Source organism: Ochotona princeps, chromosome X, assembly GCF_030435755.1.
Source record: "Ochotona princeps isolate mOchPri1 chromosome X, mOchPri1.hap1, whole genome shotgun sequence".
In the NCBI taxonomy this organism is placed as follows: Eukaryota; Metazoa; Chordata; class Mammalia; order Lagomorpha; family Ochotonidae; genus Ochotona; species Ochotona princeps.
The window spans coordinates 9,584,063-9,603,198 of record NC_080865.1 but is presented as its reverse complement, the minus strand read 5'-3'; the positions used below and the strand labels follow the sequence as shown (position 1 = coordinate 9,603,198).

The following is a 19,136-nucleotide window of genomic DNA, read 5'->3' as shown; positions in this document are numbered from 1 at the left end:
CAAGCCTTTGGCAGCTCCTAGGGTTCACCAAATGCCAGGATGCATTCTGAATTCTTGAGCTGCATCCTGCCTTTGGGACCCACTCCCTGAGCCTTCAGCTCTTCTAACCCGTGGGAGGAGAGGGTGGCCTGGAAGGTGGCAGGGCGTCCATCATGGAGACCATTCTCCTGTCAGCATGCCCACCCTTCAGGAGATCACTGAACCGACACCCAGTGCAGCACAGATGGAGCAGGCCAATTCGTCAGGGTACAGAGAGTCCACAGCAGCACACACAAAGCTACACCCCCTTAGAGGGATGGCATAAACTCCCGGCAGGTACTGTAGTCCTGGGATCACCATGTGCCCGTAGAATTCTTCTAGAGAATCTCTTTAAAAGGAGTAAAGTGAGCATCGCTTATGCCCAGCATTCAGTGGGTCTGTGTGTGAACCTCTGGGAGAGACTTAGCAACAGCTGAGAGCACGCATGTGCATGTCACAGCCTCACAAAGCGTGCAGCTCAGTGGGCAGTCTGGAGATCGTCCTTTCTCTTATCTGGTCTCTGTTCCTCTGCTTCAAAAATGAGTGTCACAGGGCTCAGCATGGTAGCCTAGTGGCTAAAGTCCTCTCCTTGTACACGCCAGGATTGCATATGGGCGCTAGTTCTAACCCCAGTGGCCCGACTTCCCATCCAGCTCCCTGCCTGTGGCCTGGGAAAGCAGTCGAAGGCAGCTCAAAGCCTTGGGATCCTACGCCGTGTGGGAAACCTGGAAGAGGCTCCTGGCTCTTGGTTTCAGATCGGTGCAGCTTTGGTCATTGCGGCCACTTGGGGATTGAATCAATGGATGGAAGATCTTCCTCTCTGTCTCTCCTCCTCTCTGTATAGCTGACTTTCCAATAAAAATAAATAAATAAATCTTTACTAAAACATGAGTGTCACAGTCTCCAGCCAGAATCATTCTGAGGCTCTGCTTAACAAGGGTGCAAAGGATATCTTTGCCTCACAGATATTTTGCAGGTGAAAACACAAGACTCTCATAACAGTGACTTTATGTGCAACATTGCTAACACTGACTGAATCGCCAGACAGGCAGTGTAGAGTGATGGCTAAGACCATGAACTTTGGAATCAGGCCACCTGCATTCAAATCCTGGCCCTGCCCTGTCCTAGCTGCGTGTCATGGAGAGAGCCTTATTAGCTTCCTGCCCCTCAATTCCTGTGTAGGAATAACATGCATACTAAGTTAAAGGGCAAGTGCTTGGCCTAGTCATTAAAATAGCAGCTGGAGTGCCCACACCCCATAACTGACTGCCTGAGTTCAAGTCTATCAGCCTTATGCTAATACAACCCTGAGAGGCAGTGGTTACAGCTCAAGTAGTGGGGGAAGCATGGATTAGCTCCTGGCTCCAGGCCTTAGCTTGGCCTTGTCCAGCCCTGGCCACTGAGTGAACCGGTAAACAGGAGTTTTCTGTGTCTCTTTCTGCTGATCCAATAAGTAAATAAATAAATAAATAATATATATATATTTTTAATATATACCTAACACATAAAGATGATGTACATACTAGGTAAGATTGTATATGGAAGCTGCTTAGCATAGTGCTAGGCATACAGTACTTATAAGTAGCAGGTATGGTCAAAATAATTTTAATTTATAACTTTAGTAGTGATAATTCTTATTAGTGATTCTTTACAATATTTCAAATAATATGTATTAGTAATAATAAGGTTAGAAACCATGTATTCTATTATTAATAATTTGATGCACCCTGGAAACCTTTTTTTAAAGAATGTATTTTCTATTTTTTAAAGGTTAATTTTTATTTGAAAGACAGACTCTTTTCTTTTTCTTTTAACAGAGAGAAGGATAGACAGCAGGTCCTCCATCTGCTATTTCACTCCCCAAAATGACTGCCAAGGCCAGAGCTGAACTGATCTAAAGCTGGGACCCAGGAGTTTCTTCCAGGTGTCCCACGTGGGTGCAGGGGCCCAAGACTTGAGCCTTCCTCCATTGGTTTCCCAGGCCACAAGCAGGGAACTGGGTCAGAAATTTGGTAGCCAGAACATGAACTGGCACCCATATAAGATGCCAGCACTGCAGTGTAGAGGATTAGCCTGCTGTGCTGTATGCCAGTCTTGTATTTTCTAATTAAAAAAAAATATTTTCTCATTATTTGAAAGATGGAGGGAGGGAGGAAGGGAGGGAAGAGAGGGAGAAAGAGAGAGAGAGAAGAAGATATCTTTCAACAACTGATTCACTTTCCAAATGTTCACAACAGCCAGGGCTGGGCCAGGCCAAAGCGAGGAAACAGGAACTCTATCCTTATCTTCCATGAGTACTAGGACCCCAGGGCCTTCAGAGGGGGTGTATTAGCAGGCAGCTGGATTGGAAAAAGAGGAGCCAAGACGTGGAAACAGTTAACTCATGATCTTGCTCATCTCCCCCAGAGCTGTTATATTTAATAAACTCACTTGTGACATTTGTCTTCAGGGTGTGATGTGTGTCCCCTGCTTCACAGTGTACAATCTCTTCACTGACAAAGACTTCTGAAGGAACCTCCCACCTCCATGATAGCATTCCCCACCAGTTTGTCCTCACGGGGGACAAATCCTTGCCTCTGTAAATCTCTTCTGTTGCCACGACTACACACAACATATCCCAAGCTCTCAACAGATTCCTCCTTTGATAAGTCCTCTCTCCTCACTGTGACAAATCCCCTCTTTCATAAATGCCTCACTAAGAAACATCTTCTGGTTCATAAATATTCCATTGCCATCACACCATGCATCACCGCCAGTGACACATTTCCCCATTCACAAATACCCAGCAGTAATCTCCTGCATGCTGATGGAGCTTGGCAACACGATCTCTCTTCATAACTACCCATCTATCGGTATCTCCCCAGTTGACAAATCTGTCTAATCATAAGGTTTTTCCAAGATAGAATCCTCACTGAAAACTCCCACTGGTAAATTTGCACCTTCATACATCAAGACAGCATATGGTCATGCACTTACTGTCCATTAGGAATGGCACTGATGAGCCCCCTTGTCACATTTTCCTATTCAGAAATAGCTACCCTTGATATCTGTCGACATCTCACAAAAGCCCATTCAAGAATTTTTCCCATTTATAAAACCACACATCCATGTATTCCCTCCCTATTGCTTGTCCTCCACTGAATACATTTCTGCATCCTTAGATATTTACAGTTGGAAAATCCCCCTGCTAGATAGAATAGCTCCCAACCTATTACCCCACATGATGAGTCAGCCTTGGCTTTGACCTAATGACAGGTGGAATGGCTGATTTGTCTAAGAGTAGCACTTCCTTTTTATGAATAGTGACTGACACATCTTACTACCCGGCTCTGGGCATCTCCTATACCAGCAGTGGTGAAATCTGAGGATCATCTATGACTATACTATAGGGTGCAAAGTTCTCTCTGGTTGTAGGGTGAAACTTGAACTTTCAGAAAACACAAGATGAAAATCTAAGCTATTAGAGGTCCAGATGAATTGCCCAGCTCTCAGCATCCTGCTCCAGTAGAAGGCCCAACGTATGAAATCCGGAGAACATCCTAAAGATCTGATTCATGTGGGCAAGAATGTCTAGGCTATACCTACCTGTTGCTGACTATCTACCCCTGAGCCTGGGCCTCCTGTGGAACCTTTGCAAAGAGCTTCAGCTCCATTGGATGAAGTGGGCCCCCAGATCCAGGATCCTTTCACCCCACTACACCACCAAGGCCTCCCTCTGACCCCAGTCCCCTGGAAAGCAATGACATTGGACAGGTGTTGCAGAATCCTCTTCCTGTTAGGGAGCAAGCCTGGCCAGAGGTCAAGTTTCAACTCTTCCCCTAAGATCCCTGGGGCTCTGCCTTTGGGCAGACCTCTGGGAGCTCTCAACCCCATCTCCACATTGTGTACTATAACTCAGACCTGGATGGGTCTCAGCAGGAGAGTGATTCTCTGAACATTAAACAGAGGCCTCCTAAACAGGAGCTGTCAGTGAGATTCCAGAAGGTGGACTCTCTCCTTCCCTCCAGAGGAGAGATGTTTCATGAAGTTTTCTCTGGAAATCTTAGGGATAGGAAAATTGTGAAGGGTCAGGGGTCCTTGTGGTATAACCCTGGTGACTGATACTCCATACCAATACCTTGCAAAATGATAAGTTTAAAGCCCTTTGGGCACCAAGGGTACCTCTACTGGACACCTGTTTTCCTATAAAAATACTAGCCCTAACACAGCTCTGGCTACTGATGCATTATTAAGATCGCAGCCCATCACTGCATAAATGCTGTTCTTCCTCTTGCTCCTCCAAGACTCCCATTGAGGCTCCTAAAGGGGGTCCCGAATATCCGGTCCATAGAAATCCTTGAAAATAAAGAGCAATGTCCTTGGTCACAGCCACCAAGAACAAGTATGGGGACCTACTGCGGGGGGTTTCCCTTTGGGAATTCCTTCTTACCCTTATCCAAGCTGCCCCCACCCAACATAAGCCCTCACTCCCAGGCCCTCATCTGTACCATCTGTGCGTCTAGCCCCGGGGCTCCAGGACACTGTGTTCCTGATTTCAGCCCACCACAGCCAATTCTGCCTGAAGTGCTTGAAATTGGCTGCTTAGAGAAATGCACAAGTCCCAGCCAGAAAGAGAACTGCTTGTATTTTAATGGCCCTGAAAGCATGCGTGCCCTTCAGCTGCCCTCCAGGCTCTGAGAAGGATGGGCACCTTCACTCTGTGAGATGCAGGGGTGTGGGGAAAGGGACCCAGAAAGGTTGCCTTGAATAGCAGCAGGTAACCGCAGGTCCGGGCTGAGTGCTTCCCTAGCGCCTGCTGTCTCCCTCCGCTCCCTGCTCCCTGTTCCCAAAGGCTGTTCCCTCCCTCCTTCTCCTAGTCCCAGCTCCCTTTCTTCCTTCTCTACTTCCTGCCCCTACCGCGTCCCCAGGTTCTCTACTCCCATTCCCTGCTCAGGCTCCCTAACTCCCACACCCCTCAATGTCCTTTCTCACAGTCATTTCCTTTTTTTTTTTTTTCTCCCTGCTCAGTCTCCCTGGGCCCTGGCCTTGGTCCCTGTTGCCTAGTTCCTGATAGCAACACACCACAGCTACTGCAACCGCTGCTTTCCGCAGGGCCAAGCACCTCAACCCCGACTCAGCACCGGGTATACAGACCAACCCACGCTTCTTTGAGCCTTGGCAAAAACATGAAACCACAAACTTGGCAGCCTTTCCAGGTGACCTGATGTCTGCTATTAAATCTTCACGTGCCAGGCCTGGCGCGATAGCGTAGTGGTTTAAGTCCTTGCTTTGAACACACCAGGATCCTATATGGGCGCTACTTCTAATCCCGGCGGCCCTGCTTCCCACCCAGCTCCCTGCCTGTGGCCTGAGAAAGCAGTGGAGGACAGCCCAATGCTTTGGGATCCTGCACCTGCGTGGGAGACCCAGAAAAAGCTCCTGGCCCTGGCTTCACATTGGCTCAGCACCGGCCGTTGCGGTCACTTGGGGAGTGAACCATCGGACGGAAGATCTTCCTCTCTGTCTCTCCTCCTCTCTGTATATCTGCCTTTGCAATCAAAATAACTAAATCTTAAAAAAAAAAAAAAATCTTCACGTGCCGAAGCCTCCCTGCTTGGATTCAGACTTCAACTAGGTGCCAGGGAGCTGGGCACTCCCCACCTTTCTGCATCTCACATACCTCCCCACTCTCATCCACCTGCCTCCCAAAGATCCGCAGCTTCTAATTGTGCTGGAGTCCCAGTCACACTGTTTCTCAACGTGGGGGCAGGTGACAGGAGTGTGTGCTTTTCAGGAAAACTGGAGATGTGATTTCTTTTCTGATCTTGCCATTCTCAATAAAATTAGTTCCCTTTGCCTCCACAAAAGTCCTCACCCTACCGACTTAATATTCCCTGATCCTTCCTCAACTCCTCGCTCACTCCTGCTCCCTCTCCCTTCACACACTTCCCACACCCCTGTCCCTGATGAGTTTCACTTCTGAGCACTCTTGCTTTCTTCATTCCACAGGGACCGCGATGGTGTCAGTCGGGCTGCAGGAGACTCGGGGTTGGGCTGCACATGTGAGCCACGAGCCCTCCATAAATATCTGCTTCCTTTTACATGCAGGTGGCAGGGGAGGGTAATTCTCTATCCCTTCCTGCCCCTCCAGCCCTACCCTAAGATCTGCAGGGTCTGGTTGATGCAGGCAGACCACCAGGAAACTGTTCAGACACATCTGAGCTAAGTAGCTCTCAGCGGATTGCTAGCAGGGCATAAACAGGGTGCGAACAGATGAGCTATTGGAGCCTGAGTCCCAACATAGCTCTCCCACAGCAAGACGGAGGCCAGGCAGATATTTAAGTTTTCCCATGAGAAGTTCACTGTATGGGGAAGGCTACTCTTCTCCCTGTGGTGCCGGCATCCCTTTTGGGCACCGGTTCGTGAACCTAGCTGCTCCATTTCCAATTCAGCTCTCAGCTTTATGGCCTGAGAAAGCAGAGGAGGATGGCCCATGTCCTTGGGACCCTGCACCCACATGAGAGACTTGGAGGAATCTCCTGGCTTCAGATCGGCTCAGCTCCAGCTAATATGGCCATTTGTGGAGTGGGCCAATGGATGGAAGATCTCTCTGTCTCTCCTTCCATCTTTAACTCTGCCTCTCAAAAATAAAGTAAATCTTAAACTGTGAATATGGTCCTTGAATCCCTTCTGTGCTTGGTCTCATCATATGATCTTTCTCTCCTTGCACGTGTTCCCACGATGATGCCATCCATCATGTTTTTTTTTTTTTTTAATTTTTATTGGAAAGGTGGATATACAGAGAGGAGGACAGACAGAGAGGAAGATCTTCCGTCCGATGGTTCACTCCCCAAGCGGCTGCAACAGCTGGAGATGAGCCAGTCTGAAGCCAGGAGCCAGGAGTTTCTTCCGGGTCTCCCATGAGAGCGGGCTGTCCTCGACTGCTTTCCCAGGCCACAAGCAGGGAGCTGGATGGGAAGCGGGGCTGCTGGGATTAGAAGTGGCGCCCATATTGGATCCGCCCATATTGGTGCGTGCAAGGCGGGGACTTAAACCACTAGGCTATTGCACCAGGCCTCTGTCATGCTCTAATATAGCCAGAAAGCCCTCATCAGAGCAAAGTGGAAATGGGCGTAATGCTCTCTAATCTTCAGTACTAGTGCTGACATTGTGGCACAGTGGGTAAAAACCACTTCCTGTGATGCCAGCGTCATATGAGCACTCATTCGAGTCCCATTTCCGATTCAGCTCCATGCTAATAGTCTGAGAAAGCCGTAGAATGTCCAAGGTGTTGAGCTCCTGCCACTCATGTGGGAGACATAGACATAACTCCTGGCTTGTGGCTCGTGGCTCCTGGCTTCTGGTATCTGGCTTTGGACTGACCCAGTCCTGCCTGCCGTGGCTACCTGGGGAGTGAACCAGTGTATAGAAGATCTCTCTGTTTCTCCCTCTTTCTCCATCCTAACTTTCTAAATAAATCTTTTAAAAAAATTCCAGGAGAGTGAGATAAATAAATCTCTCTGTTTTAAAAAAGTTATTCATTTACCTGAAACACAAAGTGTGTGTGTGTGTGGGTGAGAGAGAGAGAGAGAGAGAGAATGAATAGATGTTTCAATCTGCTAGTTCATTCACCAAACGGCCACAATGGATGGGATTGAATTAGGCTGAAGCGTTCCAAGAGTTGGAACCCCATCTGGGTCTTTCACGAATGTGTGGCATGGGCTCAAGCACTTGGACCTTATCAAGCACTGCCTTCCCTGGCATATTAGCAGGGAGCTGGATTGGAATTGGAGCAGATGGGACTTATCAGCATCCATAGGGGCTGCTGGGGTAACAGGTGACAGTTTTATCCTTTATTCCCCAACACTGGGAGGCAGCAGGTGATGGCTCAAGTACTTTGGCTCCTGCCACCTACATGGGAAATCCTGATGAGCTGCAGGCTTCTGAAATTGGCCTGGCCCAGCCAGGGCTATTTGACAGCATCTGTGCAGTAAACTAACAAGTGGAAGATCTTTCTCTATTTTTCAGATGAATAACTAAACATTTATATCTAATAAAACCTGTAAGTATATTTCTGGGAATTGCACTGGAAATTAAATAAACATCTGAGAGGGTGAACTGACAACTTGGGTGTTGATTCTTTATTATTATTATTATTATTTTAAAGATTTATTTATTTTTTATTGGAAAGGCGGATATACAGAGGAGGAAAGACAGAGAGGAAGATCTGTCCGATGGTTCACTTCCCAAGTAACCTCAATGGTTGGAGCTGAGCCAATCCGAAGCCAGGAGCCAGGAGCTCTTCCAGGTCTCCCATGTGGATGCAGGGTCCCAAGGCTTTGGGCCGTCCTTGACTGCTTTCCCAGGCCACAGGCAGGGAACTGGATGGGAAGCAGGGGCCACTGGGACTAGAACCAGCGACCATATGAGTTCCTGGGCATGCTAGGTGAGGACTTTAACCACTATGCTATTGCGCCGGGCCCTATTATTATTTTTTATGTTGATTCATTCTACCCAAGAACAATGAATGACTTTCCATTTGCTTAAGTCTATCTTCATGTGTTTTATTTATTCATTCATTCTTTTTTATTTATTCATTCATTTAAAAAAATTTTTTATTAGAAAGGCAGATTTACAGAGAGGAGAGACAGAGAGGAAGATCTTCCATCTGCTGGTTCATTCCCCGAATGGCTGCAATGGCTGGAGCTGAGCTGATCTGAATCCAAGAGCCAGGAGTTTCTTCCAGGTCTCCCATGCAGATGCAGGGACTCAAAGCTTTGGACCATTCTCCACTTCTTTCCCAGGCCATAAGCAAGAAGCTGCATGGAAGTGGAGTAGCTGGGGGCATGAACTGGCACCATATGGGATCCTGACACTTGTAGGTGGAGGATTAGCCTGCTGAGCCATTATGCTGGCCCCTCTTTGAGGAGTTTTAAAAGTTTTCCCTGATAACTTTATCCCAAACTATTTTCTTTTGTTGTTATCATAAGTCATGCTCACTCTTCCATTATACATCTAGACCTCATTACCTGTGTATCTGAAAGTACTGGTTTCCATGTGTTGACCATATACTCCACAAAGTCACTGAATTTCTGTCTGAATTAGCTTTATTATTGGTTTTCTGGCAGGTGGGGGGAATCTAGGCATACTATCATACAATCTGTGAATACCGAACTTCCTCACCAATTTTACCTATTGTTACACATATGACTGCTTTTCAGAGCCTAACAGCATTGGTTCAGTTCTTTCACCACTACGCTGAAAGGGAATAAAGATATTGGGCCTTTGCCTTGTTTATGGTCATAGTGGAAACACCACCAATGTTGTCCCACCAAGATGACAACTTCAGGGTTGATGCATACAGAATTTATCAGGTCAAGAAGGCCTCAATTTCTGCTTCTGAATGTTTTTATTTGAATGATACTGAGTTTTGTCAAAGGTTTTAAATAATCTATGGACACAATCATAGTTTTCTCACTAGATATACAAATAATTTGTATTATATTAATGATGACTTAAGATGAACCATTCTTGCATTCTCAGAAAGAAACTTACCTGGTCCTGCTACAGAATACTCTTTTCTTAATCTGGTTTTAATTTTTTTGTAATATTTTATCTAGGATTTTTGCCTTGATACGCATGAGTGAAACGTTTCTGGTTTTCTTCTTTTTTTCCCTCCTATTTATTTTTTTTCTTTTAAAAAAAGATTTATTCATTTTTTATTGGAAAGTCAGGTTCACAGAGAGAAGGAGAGACAGATCTTCCATCCGCTGGTGCACTCGCCAAGTGGCCACAACAGCCAGAACTGAGCCAGTCTGAATTTGGGATCTTCCTCTGGGTCTTCCATGCGGGTGCAGGGTCCCAAAGCCTTGGGCCGTTCTCACTGTTTTCCCACACCACAAGCAGGGAGTTGGATGGGAAGTGGAGCAGCCAGGACACGAACCGGCACCCATATGGGATCCTGGTGCATGTGGCGAGGACTCTAGGCACTAGGCTACTGCATCAGGCCCTGTGCTTTTCTCTTGCACTATCAATGTTAAAGCTGCTTTAGAAAGACAACATGGAAGAAACGGGAACTTATCACAGTGTTTAGGATTCCCGCATCTTGTAGAATGGTGCCTGGGTTCAAGTCCTTGCCTCTGCTCTTGATTCAGCTTCTTGTTAACACCCATCCTGGAATCTGGCAGGTGATAGATCAAGTACTTGGATTCCTGCCATCCACATGGGAGACTTGGATTATGTTTACAGCTCTTTTTAAAAGAGATTTATTATTATTATTGGAAAGGTAGAGCTGCAGAGAAGAGAGACGGAGAGAAAGATCTTCTATCTTCTGGTTCACTCGCCAAGTGGCCACAATGGCAAGATCTAGGTCAATCGAAATCAAGAACCAGCAGCCAGGAACCTCTTCCGGGTCTCCCACATGGGTGCAGAGTCCCAAGGCTTTGGGCCGTCCTCCACTGCTTTCCCAGGCCACAAGCAGCGAGCTGGATGGGAAGTGGAGTAGCTGGGACATGAACCAGTGCCCACACGGGATGCTGGTGCATGCAAGGCAAAGATTTAGCCACCATGCTATTGTGCCGGGCCCTATGTTTACAACCCTTTTTCTCCCTGCTTTTCAAATAAGCAATAATAACAATACTGGTGGAACAAGCTATACAAAGTAAGAAAAGCATGGGAATGTCTGTTCATTTTCTTTGAGGTGATGAGATTAACTGGTCTCTAATAATTCAGCAAAATCCCCTGTAATATGAGTTGGTCCCAATACTTAGCGACCTTTTCTATTTATTTTATGGAACTTGGCTATTAAACTCTAATGAGGTCAATTTTAGGATACTGTGTCTCCTGAGCAGTTACTTGGTTAACTTGGGTGTTTAATTTTATTTATGTCTTTTTATATTATAATATTTGTGACCAGGAAAAATGCCCTGGATCAACATGCATAAGGGGAAAATGCAAATAGAGTAAAAGAGAAACAAAGTATATTTGAGGTAAAATGAATCACGTAATTATGCTGAATGAACAGTAAAGGTAACTAACCCAGTAATTTTAGAATCTAGTACTGTGACTGCATACTCGCACTCTAAAGACATAAAAAGGAGAAAACAAAGGATTTGCCTTTCACAGTGGTATCAGCATTGAAATTACAGGAAAAAAAATACTTTCTGTGTCCTGCAGGGCCGGATAAGTCAATGAATTAATGATACTTAAGTCGAGCAAAAAGCAATATAAATGAGGACTGGCAGAAGGTTGAGAATGAGCTCTACGGAGTGTGATTAAAATCGCAATGTCAGACAGTGACTGAGTAAGACACTGCAGCCATCATTTTCTCAGAGACACCAACTGACCAGCTAATCACACACCAAGCCGCCTTACTAGCGCCAAGGAGGCCAGGGGACACAGTGCCTGGTTCTAGTGTAATAATAAGGAAGCATGCAGGTGCTGGCACCATGGCTCAGGCCCCAAGGCCAGCATCCCATATAGGCAGCACTTCATGCCCTGACTGCTCCACTTCTGATACCATGCTTACTTTCTAGAAAAGCAATGGAGGATGGCTCAAGTCTTTGGGGGGCCTGCACCCTCTTGGGAGACCTGGAAAAAGCTTCCAGCTTTGGATCAGCTCAGCTTCAGCTGTTGTGGCCATCTGGGAAGAGAACCAGGGGAAGGATGATATCTCTCTTTCCTTTTCTGTCTGTAAATCTGTTGTTCAAATAGAAATAAATATTTTTTAAAATGACTTCAGCAAGTCATCAAAAACATAAACTAGATAAAAGACCATCTCTTGTAGTTCAAGCAAGACTTGTCTCCTCAAAACTTAGGTAAACGTTTAAACTCTGATGTGTTAATGTAAGTGGCTGATTTATAGGGTTGAAGCTGAGTGGTGGAGCTTGTGAGAAGTCTTTTGGTCACAGACAGCATTACTCTCAAGAGGATGGTTCTCTTGGGCCAGCACCATGGCACAGCACGTTAAGTTGGCTCAGGTCCCAGCTGCCGTACTTCTGATCCACCTTCCTGCCAATGCAGCTGGGAAAGCAGTGGAAGATGGTCCAAGTGTTTGGGCCCCTGCCAACCACATGGAAGAAGTTCCTGGAGTCTAGTTTTGGTCTGGTCCAGCCCTAGCTGTTGGGGTCATCTGAAGAGTGAAGCAACAAGTGGAAGATCTCTCCGTTTCCCTCTCTCTCTCTCTCTCTCTCTCTCTCTCTCTCTTTTGTCCCATCACGTGGTCATGCCTCTGAACCCAGCATGACCAGTCTCCACTAGGTATCAGACTATGCGGCCTTCACATCTTGCACTCTTCAGCTGTAAGCTGAAATAAATCTTTTCTTTCCCAAAGGAGCCCCACTCAGGTATTTTAATTAAAGTAACAAAACACAGACTAAGGTGCTGGCTTCTTATATGGGCACTGATTTGTATCCTGGCTACTCCATTTCCGATCCAGCTCCCTGTTCATGGCCTGGGAAAACAGTGGAGAATGGCCCAAGGCCTTGGTTCCCTATACCCACATGGGTGACCTAGAAGAAGCTCCTGGCTCCTGGCTCCTAGCTCTTGGCTTTGGATCAGCTCAGGTCTGACCGTTGCAGCCGTTTGGGGAGTGAACCAGCAGATGGAAGATCTCTCTGTCTTGTCTTCTCTCTGTAATTCTGTCTTTCCAATAAAAATAAATACATCTTAAAAATAAATAAATAGGGCCCGGCGGCGTGGCCTAGCGGCTAAAGTCCTCACCTTCAATGCCCCAGGATCCCATGTGGGCGCCAGTTCTAATCCCGGCAGCTCCACTTCCCATCCAGCTCCCTGCTTGTGGCCTGGGAAAGCAGTAGAAGACAGCCCAATGCATTGGGACACTGCACCCGTGTGGGAGACCCGGAAGAGGTTCCAGGTTCCTGTCTTCGGATCGGCGCGCACCGGCCCGTTGCAGCTCACTTGGGGAGTGAATCATCGGACGGAAGATCTTCCTCTCTGTCTCTCCTCCTCTGTGTATATCTGGCTGTAATAAAATGAATAAATCTTTAAAAATAAATAAATAAAATTAATTTAAAAATGGAATCTTCACACTTGCATTGAGATAGATGCACCTCGAGATCATTGTTTAGTGAAATAAGCTGGCTATAGAAAGACAAACAGTGTAGGTTTTCTCTCATTTGTATAAATGCTAAGAAGTAGATTTGGACTCAGAATAGTGAATACTGGAGGCTAGGAAGCATTGGGGTAGGATGGGTAAAGGTAGGGGAGATAGCTGGTAGGTACCAAAACATAGAAGTAATAAGTTCTAGGATTGTACAGTACAGCGGGGTATCTACAGTCCACAGTAATGGAGTCTGTGTAAAGTACTAGGAGAAAAGAGTTGGTAGGCTCCAAACATAAATGAAAGTTAGGGAACTGGAAATGCTAATTGCCCAATTTGGTCAATGTACCTGGCACATATGTATTGAAATATTACATTGTACCCAAATGTTGAAGCATTACATCAATAAAAATCTCAAAAAAATTTTAAAAACTGGAGGTAATGTGAACACATTACATAAGCATACACTGACATCTGAAATGATACAGCCACAAAGATGAAATCTGCTAGCTCCACAGAGGGCAGGAGCCCAGAAGCAAGGACACTGCAGTAGCTGTGCACACAGCACACTCAGCTCCCGTATGTTGGCCTTGGAATGTCTTAGGGCAATGGCTGGGAAGGAACAAGACATGCCTGGCGGCAATGTACGCAGACAGGCCGGTGAAAGCGTCTGTGAAAACCCTCTGTTCCATACAAAAACGAGAACACTGGCAAATTAGTCAAAATGCAACTGTTTTAGTACATTACAAATTGATCAAAAGTTTACAATTTGGAAGTCATGTGCTTAAGAAAAATGACTGAATCTCAGTGAGGAAAAACAAACTTGATGCTATCTGAAGTTTTCTTCTTTCCACCCTCTTCTGTCCTCTCTGAAACAGCCCTGCAAATTCACAAATTCACAGTGATCCTGGTTAAAACACATGCAGGGCAGTGTTAAAGACAAGTTCAAGGAAATCATGTGTGGGGACTAAGGTCTCCTTCATTAGGCCACGGATGACCAGACTGAAAATCAAAACGCAGTTACTCATATTAAAGTTCTGTGTCACCAAACTGAAATTAATGTTTTTAAGAAACCAGATCACAGTTAAATTTCTGAAGCAGGCCGATTTTAGCCAGCATGATAATGACACTCCCTCTCCTATTCCTTACAATGAAAGGTCACCTGATGTTACCCCATCAGCTATTTCTCTATTAGTCTGTTTCCCAGCTCTGCCAGACAAGGAATGTGACTTTGAAAGAACCAATTCCGTTTTTTGTTTGTTTTTGTTTCTGCTTCAGTTTTTAACTGTCTATAAAACAAACTTCCTGTGTTCAGCTCTCCAGAACACTTATTCCATTTTATGGAATGAACTGTTGTCTGGCTCTACACTCACGGATAAGGCAATTAAGATCTTTAATGATTTATTTCAAAGGCAGATCCATGGAGAGAAAACAGGAGAGCAGAGAAGAGGAGAAAGGAAGAGAAAGAGGGAAGGGGCACGGGGTGGGAGGAGAGGGGTCTTCTATTAGCTGATTCATTTCTCAAATGACTGCAAAAGCCAGGTCTGAGCCAGGCCAAAGCCTAGAGCAGAAAATTCTATCTGAGTCTCCCACAAGAGTGGCAGGACACAAAGGCCTGGGCGTCTTCTGTCACCTTCCCAGGAGCTGGAAGGCCAACCACTCACAAATGGGATGCAGGTGTCACAAACAGTGACCTAAACCTCTGCATCACAATGTTGGCCCCTAACTAAGATTTTAAAATGAGAATGTTGTGATTTTGTATTTGCACAACCAGGTTACCATTGTAGGCAGAAGAGGGTTGGGGTTTCTTCAAAGCTCTGGGCCAAGAGAACTGTTTGACTTTGGAGCTATTCCAAAGCTGCAGGCAAAAGCTAAGACAAAGCTGTAAACAGCCTGCCTTGAGCACTAAAATCATTCCTCAGCGTTTACATACAGCCTGTCAGTAAAGGCAGGGAGACATACTGGTTTCTAGTGTTTAAAAAATACCTCACAAATATTAGTTAATTACTAATCCAACACACTACAGACTTTGGTGGATCTGAACTAATTACAGAATTAGTTCAGAAATGTTTCTAAAACAAAAATAAAAATAATAAAAAGGCCACACTGGAACCAGCGCAGTGGCATAGAAAGCACCACATATGGGTGCTGGTTCATGTGCTGGCTGCCCTGCTTCCCATCCAGCTCCCTGCTTGCAGTCTGAGAAAGCAGTCAAGGATGACTTAAACTCTTGGGACCCTGCACCTGCGTGGGAGACCGGGAAGGAGCTCCTGGCCCTTGGCTTTGCATTAGCCCAACTTGGGCTGTAGTACCATTTGGGAAGTGAACCAGTAGACTGATGATCTCTCTCATTCTGACTTTCAAGTTAAACAAATATTTACATTTTTTAAAAAAAATAAAAGGCCACAGAAACTAACCCCAGGGAGAATGCAGAATCTGATTTCCTGAGCTGTCACTTATATTATTATGTCTAGTTTTCAGTGAGACGTGAATAAACAAACCATGAATGGATGACGCAAGCAAAAAAAGAAAGAAAAGAAAACTTGGGCCCGGCGGCGTGGCCTAGCGGCTAAAGTCCTCGCCTTGAAAGCCCCGGGATCCCATATCGGTGCCGGTTCTAATCCCGGCAGCCCTGCTTCCCATCCAGCTCCCTGCTTTTGGCCTGGGAGAACGGTCGAGGATGGCCCAATGCATTGGGACCCTGCACCCGTGTGGGAGACCTGGAAGAGGTTCCAGGTTCCCGGCTTCGGATCGGCTCGCACTGGCCCGTTGCGGCTCACTTGGGGAGTGAATCATCGGACGGAAGATCTTCCTCTCTGTCTCTCCTCCTCTGTGTATATCTGGCTGTAATAAAAATGAATAAATCTGTAAAAAAAAAAAAGAAAAAAGAAAAAAGAAAACTAGCAGACAACAGACACTGCATCTGAAGCAAACTTTCAACCTTGCAACTAAGATGCCAGTTAAGGTGTCTGTGCCCCACATCAATCTGCCAGGGTACAATGCCCAGCTCTGCTTCCTGACTCCAGCTGTCTGCTAGTACATACTCTGGCAGGCAGCAGAGGCAGCTCAAGTAATTGGGTTCTTGCCACCCATGTGGGAGACCTCGACTGAGCTTCTGGTCCCTACTTTCAGTCCAATCCAGTATCAGCCATTGCAGAGCTGGAGGGTGAACTAGTAAATAGAAGGCCTTCGGGAGTCCAGCTGTTGGATTTGATGAAGACTACAAATCAGTGAGTCTAATATTTTCTTTCTTTCTTTTTAAAGATTTATTTTATTTTTATTGGAAAATCAGATATATAGAGAGGAAGAGAGACAGAGATGAAAGATCTTTCATCTGATGATTCACTCCCCAAGTGACTGCAACGGTCGGTGCTGCGCCGATCAGAAGCCAGGAATTAGGAAACTCCTCCAGGTCTCCCACACGGGTGCAGGGTCCCAAGGCTTTGGGTCATCCTCGACTGCTTTCCCAGGCCACAAGCAGGGAGATGGATGGGAAGCAGGGCTGCCGGGATTAGAACAGGCACCCATATGGGATACAGGAGTGCAAGGAGAGGACTTTAGCAGCTACGCTATCACGCCGGGCCTAAGTCTAATATTTTCAAAGAGCTAAAGGAAATCATGTGTAAAGAAATAAAATATGAATGGTATAGGAAATACTAATAAACACAAAGATTTAAAAAAAAAAAAAAGCTGAGGGAGGCCAGAATTGTGGCACAGTGGGTTAATTTGTTGCTTGCAATGATGGCATCCCATGTTGGAGTGCTGTTTCCAGGCCTGGCAGCTTTGCTTCTGATCCAGCTTCCTGCAAAAGTATCCAGGAAGGCAATGGAGAGCAGCCCAAATACTTGGGCTCCTGCCACCCACACAGGAGACCCAGACCTAGCTTTTTACTTTGGCCTGGACCAGAACCAGCTGTAGTGGCCATTTGGGTATGCTGGCTTCCCACACCAAGGTGCTAGACTCAAGTCCTGACTCTGTTCTTCACTCTAGCTTCCTTCTAAAATGTGTTCTTGGAGGCACCAAGAGATTATTACACAGCAGTTGGGTCTCTGACACCCAGACAGGAGACCAAGGGTGGATTCTTGGTCCCTGGCTTTAGGCAGGTCCAGCCCTGGCTACTCTGGACATTTGGGGGAGTGAACAGTGAACAATCAGTCTCTCTTTCTCTTTCAAATAAATAATAAAAGACTAATGAAAAATTTTAAAATTCATTAGAGAAAATTAAACAGATTTGAGCTATCAGTGTAAAGAATCAGTAAATATGAAAACAGGTCAGTTATCCAAGCTGAGAAATAGAAAGAGAAATAGACAAAATGAATATGGCATTAAAGGTTTGTAGGACATCATCAAGAATATTAACACACACATTATAGCAGTCCCAAAGGGAGAACTGGGGAGAGGATATCTGAAGGCATTTGATGAAAAACATTAATCTATGAATTTATCTTTTCAAATATGATAAATTCAATGAAATATACACCTAGACACATCACAAATAAAACCAGGAAAGATGAAGACAGAATTTTGAAAGTACTGAGAAAAATGACTCATCACACAGAAGGGACTATCAATAAGTTTCACAGATAACATCTCATTAGAATTCTTGGAAGTCAGAAGACAATGGTGTAACATATTCAAAGCGCTAAAAGAAAACAACTGTCACTCAACAATTCTATATCCAGCAAAATTATCTTTCCAAAGGAAGGAGATAAATAAAAACTGAGATAATTCAATACTAAAGGGAGTCTTTCAGATTTAAAAGAAACAACAGACACTAGCCTAGAACTACAGAAAGAAATAAAGAACATCAATAAAAGTAACTACATAGGCAAGTATTAAATACGGCATAAATGCAATATTATTTGTCATACTTTTACCCCCTTCTCTGTTTTACAAGACACCTATGTAAAGCAATAACTCTATTTCATGGACATACAATGTATAAGACGTAATCTGTATGATAATAATAACACAAAGTAGAAGCAAGAATAAAACTATTAGAGATTAATGCTTTTATCTTTCCTTTGGTACTGAAATTAATTTGGTAATTCTAGCTAGAGTGGTATAAATGAAATTGTTAATTATAGTTCCCCAAAGAAATCACTAAGAATATTAAACAAAGACAGGAAAGAGGTTAGAAAATTAAAATGGTACCTTAGTAATATATTTAACACAAAACAAGGCTTAACAGAGGAACACAGGAATGAAAAGATGTAAGTAATACAAAAAGCCAATAGCAAAATTGTGACCATAAACGTAAATGAATTAAATGCTACAATTAAAAGGAGAATGGATGAAAACTGTGGTTAGCATACATACTGTCTCCAAGAGTCACATTTTAAATTCAGAGACACAAACAGTCATAAATAAATGGATAGAAAAAAATTTACCATGTAAACAGTAACTAAGAGAGCTGCAATGGCTATCCTAATATCAAACAAAATGAATTGTTATTAGAGACAAAGAAGGAGATGATAAAGGGATAACTATCAAGAAGATACAACAACGAGCATATGCACCTCACAATAAAGTCCAAAAATACAAGAAATAAAACAAGCAGAATTGGAAGAGAAATACAGAATTTAACAATAGAGATTTCAATTCCCTACTTAAAAATGAGTAAAACTATATAGAAGATCAACGAGAAAAGTCTTGAACAATACTATAAACTAACTAGGTATAGTAGACCTTCCTCCTTTTAATAACAGAACATACATTTTTCTCTAGTGCACACGGAACCTTTTTCAGGACAGGCTATATGTTAAATAAGAAAATAAATATGCATAAGCAGAAAAGAACTGACTTATGAATAGCAAAGGAGATAACAAAATGAGATGGTAGCCCCTGGACTGGGAAAAACGTTTCTGCAAAGCACTTATTTGATAAAGTGTTCATATCCAAAATTGATAAAGAAACCATACAATTCAAAATCAGAAAACGGCAAAGGATCTGAATATATTTCTCCAAAGATATAAAAACGTCCAACAACTACATGAGAAGGTGTGTAACATCGTTAATCATCAGGCCAATACAAATGAACAGAATGATGTGATATCACCATTACCCGTTAGGGTGACTA

The 19,136-nt window shown here is 44.5% G+C and overlaps 1 protein-coding gene across 2 annotated transcripts in view; it reads right to left on the bottom strand.

The window, feature by feature from the left end:
• Positions 1 to 19,136, bottom strand: part of SYN1 (synapsin I) — a 54,221-nt gene that overhangs the window by 13,665 nt on the left and 21,420 nt on the right. The gene's annotated exons all lie outside the window — the stretch shown is intronic.